General features: G+C 35.4%; 1 long non-coding RNA gene across 1 annotated transcript in view; it reads right to left on the minus strand.

Moving 5' to 3' along the window:
• The window catches only part of LOC147653052 (uncharacterized), a 40,129-nt gene extending 36,599 nt beyond the window's left edge, over positions 1-3,530 (minus strand). The window contains exon 1 of the long non-coding RNA XR_015287042.1: positions 3,116-3,530. This is a non-coding gene — a long non-coding RNA (uncharacterized LOC147653052). The remainder of the gene's footprint in view (positions 1-3,115) is intronic.
• Positions 3,531-7,835: the final 4,305 nt, after the last annotated feature.

Consider the following 7,835-nt stretch of genomic DNA (forward strand, 5'->3'; position numbering starts at 1 on the left):
TCTTGACACTGCAAACAAAACCGATTTCTCAACATAATATCTGCTGCTCTTTCTGTGCTCTGTCCATCCATAATTTATCAGCATGAGACCCCCAAGCCATGTACATTCCTCATAAATTCTCTAGCAAGAAGAGAATCTGAGATATAAATTTGATTCCGGTGAGATGTTGCCATTAATTTTCCTTTTATGAATACTTTGGGAAGGCACTGTGGATTTTACTCTCTTTTTGTTGTTTTTCTCTCTTGGTCTTAGTAGAAATAAATGAGCTCCAGGTAATGGTCTCACTGGGCATAGTGCACAAAATTCAAGGTATTGATCTGTAAAAATGTTCTTGTTTTTTAGGACTTCAAAACAGCTTCATGTTCAAGAAAATCTAGAGAATCTCTCTGGTTTGGGGAATACAATGCCAAAACAAGCTGCAGAAAACCTGTGTCAAGTGTAGATATGTATCTGAAATGCCTGTATTTCCTCATATAAAGTATACTGTTCCACTAGATACAGATTAGCACCATTTCAGATACTCAGTGGTAACAAGGAAAAGCATAAATACATAAACTATACAGAGGGAGAGATAACCCCAAATGAGTATTCTACAGAAATATCATAACTGCCTCAATTATCACACAGAGACAGAAAACAGAGCTCAAGAAATAGAAGCTGTCATGAAACATTTACCTCTGAATAACTGAAGAATCTGGAAGGAAAAAGTGAACTGAATACATTAAAATAATTGATTTATGCAAAATGTTGATTAATTTTTTTTTAAGACTTTATGGTAAGAATGTTCCAAGAGAATTCAGAGCTGCCACTCTGGAAAAAAACAGTAAAGGGTAGTAGACTTGAAGAGGGCAGCCTGTATCAATTAAAAGATAAAATTATTAAATAATTATTTTGTCTGTGGCTAGTTTTTATCAATAATAAATGACTCAGCATCCTGCTGTGGCTGTGGATTATTACTTCCATCTTATTTGCTTTTCAATACTTTCACCAGTAACAACATATTTACTTACATATTTACTTAGTCATTAGTGAGAACAAAAATTTTGAATGAAAAAATATTTTTCTGCATGTGTTTCTTCATTGCTTTCTCCAGTGCTTCTAGAGATCTGTTTTGCACTTATCCATGCCCAGATGCAGATAAAATTTGGCATTATTTCATATTTTTTGATGTCACAGTAGTTACTCATTGCAACATAACAAATAGATTATCTTCAAAAGTCACAGAAAAAGCTCTCTTCTCCTCTTTTAAATATATTTAATTTGCTCTAATGTAATCATATTTACTAGTGTAAATTGGCCTCTGATAAATATGCCACATCCTGTTTAAACAGTTGTGCAGAAAGTCACATCAATCTCCCATGAAATGCACTTATATTTCTGCTATGTCTACAATATTATCTAAATTATGGAAAAACGGTACAGTTTGGACTCTTTTCTTAACATCCCCCTCACATAACACACATCAATTATGACACCACTTTTTTTCTACAGCCAACATAACACATTGCATTTGTCCTTTCAGTCATTCTTCAGAACATCAGAGTGTGGTTTTATTTAGAAAGGCATTCCCCCAGTGTAACAGCACAAAACACTGAGTGTGTATCAGCCACTAGAGCACATAAGTTGTGCAGCCTGTAAGATTCCTTATTATCACAGACATCTGTATTTTCATAAAATCATAGAATGATTTCTGCTGGAAGGGAACAAAAGAATTATCTTGTTCCAACTCCCCTGCCATGGTCAGGGACACCTTCCACTAAACCAGATTGCTCAAAGCCCCATCCAACCTGACCTTGAACATTTCCAGGGGTGGGGCATTCATCACTTCTCAGGGGAGCCCATTCCAGTGTCTCACCACCTTCACAGTAAAGGTTTTCTTCCTAATATCTAATCTAAACCTAGCCTCCTTCATCTTAACGCTGTCCCCCTCTTGTCCTGTCGCTCCATGTCCTTGTGAAAAGTCCCTCTCCAGCTCTCTTGCAGCCTCCTTTAGGTAACAGAAGGTTGCTGTAAGGTCTCCCTAGAGCCTTCTTGTCTCCAAGCTGAACAATTCCAAGTCTCAGCCTCCAAGAGAGGTGCTCCAGCCGTTGGATCATCATCAAGATTTTGATACAATGAAGTTTCAACTAGTTCTAATATTGTTCAGTTTCTTTGTGTTAGTGAGTTCAATTCCAATGAATGATATCAGCCTCTTAAAGTTATCACTACTTTTGAGCAACCAGATTTATATGTTCCAAGACTTTCGATTAATTTGATTTAAACATGTTTATTTACATTGTGTACTTAGCTAATGTAATAGAAAACACTTTTTCTAATGATAAACAATATAGAGATAAAGAATATACAGTGAATGACATTAGTCAGCTAAATTGACAACAAAGTACCATCAGAAGAAACTTTGTAAAACTTGGACATTGGGTTTTGCCTGAAAAACCCTTTAAAACCGGAACTACTCTTGATTAGGAAGATTTGTATGTATGCCATCGATGAGGCTGAAGAGAATTGTCCTTTAGTCTGAACTAAAAATGCTTGCTTAATTTGAAAATTTGGTTATTTTTTTTTTTCAGTTGTGAAATGACAACAACAGTATTTAAATATTGCACAGAGTCCTCACTGAGTACTTGAAGTACTTGAGCACAATGCTGTGTGTGTTATTAGCAAGCCTGTCTGCATCTCAAAGTCTAGTTCCATGTGATAGACAATGTGAGAGCATTGTCTAACGATCCTGTTCATGGGCAGGATGAAACAAGCATTTACTCTGAGCTAGGATCCAGCTGAATCTAGATTCTTGGTTCAGTTGGTAAAGTTTTATCAGTAACACATACTTCCCAACTATGAATCTCCTGACAGATTGTAAAACTACTTTGAAGTTAGGGGAATCACAGAAGGAAATTTGACTCTTAACTAATTAAGCTTTATAATATCCCCATGAGATATTTATTACTGAGGAAATGAAAGTGTACTGCTCATCTTCATGTTAACTGGTACTGTAGATGCTCTGAACCTTGAAAATAAGATTATGTCTTTTGATGCCTGAAGTTACTATGATGATTTTGGCCATAGTGTTTCTCTGAGACATACATTGAGTTACTGGCAGAAATAAAAAAAAACTTACCCACAAAACCGTGCATACTCCAGGTTCATCCTTTTCTTTGTGTTTTAACATGAAAACTTTTCCTTATGCTTTGGCTTTGCATTTAAGCATTCTTTTACTATATATATTTAATAATAAAATACATGCTGAGCTGTAGAATGAGAATATCCCATCTCAAGAGCTCTGGAAAGCCTGTTAGGAACTGAGATGTCCTAGCACATCTTAATGGCTTTAGAGTACAGCTCTGTGCTTTCCTGTCACTGCTGGAAACTGACAGACTCTGTTCCTGGGAGGAAGGTGGAAGCCAAAGCAATGTTTGCCAGCTGGTTCACAAAGATGCTGCAGTGTCAGCACATTACAGAGCCAAAAGGCCAGATGGTGAGAGACCAGACCGTAACTGGAGTAGATTCCTATTCTCATTGCTGCAAACACCCACAGCTGAAGTTGGGGCAAGCCAGCTCATTTCTATCCATCCTTCCAAGTGCAACTGATCAATCCATTACTACTACTCGGAAGTAAAAAGGAATGAAGAACTAATAAACTTTATGAAGTGAAATCTGTGTTTCTCCTTAGCACTGCTGGATCCAGCATCTATTGATCCCACTCAAACAATATTTCAGTTTGTTGTTTACAACACTATTCTTTTTTATATTCTCTATTTCCTTTCCAAAGCAGCTGTTTGCAGCCCCACTTCTAATGAGCTTGGTATCCACCTGCTTCTCATTGAAGTTGATAATAAAACTTTGCTCTGGATGAGAGGGTAGGGAAAGATGCAATTACAGCCTTTTCCTACATGAAATTAAATTTTTTCCCCCATAGTGTTCTGCATACTCACCATAACAACAGATACATTTTGCATCAAACAGCCAGCTCCACCAACTGGACTCCAAGAGCCACGATAACAGGAAAAAATGGAGACATATAACAGTATAAGCATGGAAAAGCTGCATCTTTTCCTCATAGTGACTTTCTCCTCTGCTGAAAATGATTTGCAAGAAATGTTTTCACTTTAAAACATCTTACTTTTGTTCTTCTGATGCACTTAAGCCTCTGTAACTGCGTAAGTGTCATTATGATGTCCCCCTTTCTGAGAAGTACACAGCAGCCTAGAGGATTACATTGACCCACCGCTACAGGATCCGAAGGCAGCTCCCTTGCATTGAGTCCAGACTGCTTCCTTCACAGGCAACACATCTCATACTGCCTTTGGTAAATTGGTTCAACTCCCCCTTGAAAATAAATAACTTTTTTGGCTTTTACTTCACTTATTTGGAGCTGTAACCTCTCTCTCTGATGTGAAGAAAAGTCTTCTGCAGTTTTCAGCCCTCACACAATTATGCTTATTTGCTTTGATGCAGCCTTTGTTCATCCTCCAAGATGTATATCCATTTGCAGTAGTTACAGAAGCAATGGTACCTCCCTTATGGTTCTGCAAACTCAGTTTTCTATTGCTTAAAATTTCACCCTATAAGACAGGCTGATTATTTTATGCGTTCTTTTTTCTGAAGCAATGATTAGTACAGGGATGTTGTTAGCTCTATATAATTAATAGAGGCTGTAGTCCCTGGTCCTCAGTGGAGATACTTCACATTTCATATATCTTAGGGTCTTATTTAATTTTTTCTCATCCTAAATCAAATTGTTGACTCACAGATGCATTAGGAAAGTCCAGCTTTTTTTCTTATTGTTGAGGTATCATCTCTTAAATAAATTGTTACACTTTATCTTACATTCAAGCTGTTAAATTCTATCCATTACCATTCTTTTACACACAGTTCTCCTAAGGTGTATTCTGGTATCCCTGTATAGATAATATAGGAATATAATTTCAACAGTATAATGAACCCAAAAATAGAAAAACAAAGCCAAAAAAAGTCAAAAAAAGGGAGGCTTAAAAAAATCTTAAAAAATGGAAGTTAAAATTGAGGCCTTTCTTCTAACAACTGCATTATTAGCACAATTGGTAGCTGGTGGCATACCTGCAGTTCTAACACTCTTCCTTTCTAACACACATCCCTTCTTCTTCCATCTAAATGAAGAAATTTTAAAATATCAAATATCATACTCTTAAAAAAGCCCCTGATCACCTTCTCATTGAAAAATTAAAAACTGTCAGATGATTCTATTATAATCTTTCTTTGAAACACAATCAGTGAAACATTTTATGACATTTCCAATTTACTGCTTGTGAGATTGACAAAATAATCAGAAGTCAATTACTTTATTCTTAATATTTTAGTCTATCCATTAGGTTTCATTGCATGGGATGAACTTCAGTGCACATGAGAAACTGGGTTAAAATTTATCTCATGCTTTGGCAAAACAGCATAGAAATTCTTCTCTTTATACTTCTTACATCTTTACTGTCACCTATTACCTGCTAAAGCTGTCATACAGATTTTTGTTTTCAGAGATTTCTTAATTTCAAAATTACAATTAAAAGGTTAAAAGACTTTCCAGAGCTTTACTGCTTGTTTTCTGTACTTAGAATGTAAAATTTCTCCATCTAATATTATATACTCCAGCTTTTATCCAGCACACACAGGTGTCCCATTATATTTAGCATAAATTAAATCAGATTTGCTCCAGAGAAATGCAAAAGAGCTAACATTAAAGGGCTGTTTTATATTCAGAGAAGAATGAAGTCATTTAAATAAACAATGTTTGTTCCTGGAACTATAATAAAAACATTTATATTTACCTGTTTCTGGATGAAGTAGTCTAGTGAAATATAGTTTCCAATGCCTCAAACACAGAAAGCAATTTCAAAAGGCAGAAATAATGAGCCCTTCAAGTTAAAGAGAGGCAAATATCTTAAAACAAAAGGATTTTTACATGCAGATACAAGAGAACTGTGAGGAGCATAAGGGCAAAATTAATGTTAGAAGTGTGTTTCTGGAAAAAATAAGCTGCAAACTCTTTGTAAACTCCTTGGCATGCTAAGCCTTCCCAGAGTCACTTGCCTACTCACTGCCAATCCAGCAGGAATGCAACTTTGAAATTTAATATTTCTGTTTAAATATTAATGGCAAAAAAGGTGCAATTCTTTTCTGAAATTTCAGAGTAGAGGGCATAGCTTAGTTCACAAATCTATTGATCTGAGACATATCACTTCTGCATGACAATAAGTGTGATCTTTGTTAATCTAATTCTTGGAAATACAACATTCCAAAGAATTCCAACACGTCACATAAAGAAAACTTATAACCATATAAAACCTAGACCATTTATATACCCTTATGTTCCTGTCAGCTTAGAATAGGACATCAAAAAGCCCCAGAACATGAGGAATCTAACCTGAAAAGAAGCATTGTTACAAACAGAGGCCTGGATTGTAGCATTTTTATGGTTTTTGTAATAAAAACCCCAGTCCTCCATATTTGAAGAGTATACTTAATTTTTTTTTTGTCATTAATTAACAATTACATAAAGTAATGAGTGATTATTGAAATGATGGACATTTAGGAAAGGATTTCTCCTTTCTTAGATCAATAGATAGGAATATAATCCCACTATTAAAAACTAACAAATAAAAACCCTTTACCATAAAGCTGGAGTAAACCTGATTTCTAAATACATGTGCATTGAAGTGTAGTTTTTTCTGAAGACAATCTGAAAAAACCCTAATACTGAGTGCTTGATCATATATCAGAGAATTTAATTTTTGGCTGTTTTGACCGATATTATTAACATATAGTGTTGACCAACATTCATCAGAAATCCAGACATCCATGGTATTATAAATCAATTTTCTTCTGAGGAAATACCTGTGAAAACATTACAAAGAAGGCTATCAAAACTAAAACCTGCTAGGTGACTGCTTTGGACTTATGTATTAGCTACAGACAAGGTTTGAATAAAAAAATAGAACTTAAAGACAATTTTTTTCATGTTCATAATGCACGTGGACATGAGGTTTTTCTGACGTAAGAACAATTTCTAACTAATGTTCAAACACTAATTAACCCTCAGGCTACCCACCTCACCAGCAGTAGGTAACACTTAAAAATTACCACACTGATGTCATGGAAACAATTATGCTATCAGAAACTCAAGTATATTGGAGATTTCCCTCCAGAGTTAAGTAACTATGAAGTGTTTAAATAATGCTATTATTTTAAAAGTTGCCAAGGATCAAATTATAAGAAAGTAATAACCGTAAATGAGTGAATCAACAATAATTGGTTCTGTGTTTTTGTGTTTGAGGACTTATGCTTTGACAGAAATGTCAAGGCATAAATCAAAGTGCTGAATCTCTAACATAGTCAGCAGGATTTTAGGAATAAGTTTATCAAGCTCCAAAAAAATTAACATTCATTGCAGAAATACTGCAGAGCTTTTGGGGTGGTGTAATAAGTTGGTTGGATGGGTATCACAGTGGCTCCTTTAATGTCTGAAAATCTGTTGTTGCAGAACAACCTGGGTCTGAATACAGAGTGCCAAGATATTAAATAAAAATAGCAACAGTCTTTCATCTGGCATGAACCTGTAAACATGGATTGAAATTGCTGCAGAAGAAAGTGAGAAATACCTTTCTCAGCAAAGCAATCCAGAGTCCCAGAAACACCAAACTCAAGGGATGTGAACTTCTTGGGCAATCATGATATTTTTTTTCCACAGTCAGATCTACCTCACAAAAAATATTGAATACCCCTTAATAACTCTTTGACACTTGTATTAAGTGTGTCTGTTTTGGTGGCACTTCTTTGCTGTTTTGACAGGGTAGCTCTCTTCACAGGGA

The sequence above is a fragment of the Cyanistes caeruleus genome, chromosome 5, assembly GCF_971803275.1.
Source record: "Cyanistes caeruleus chromosome 5, bCyaCae1.hap1.1, whole genome shotgun sequence".
Classification (NCBI taxonomy): domain Eukaryota; kingdom Metazoa; phylum Chordata; class Aves; order Passeriformes; family Paridae; genus Cyanistes; species Cyanistes caeruleus.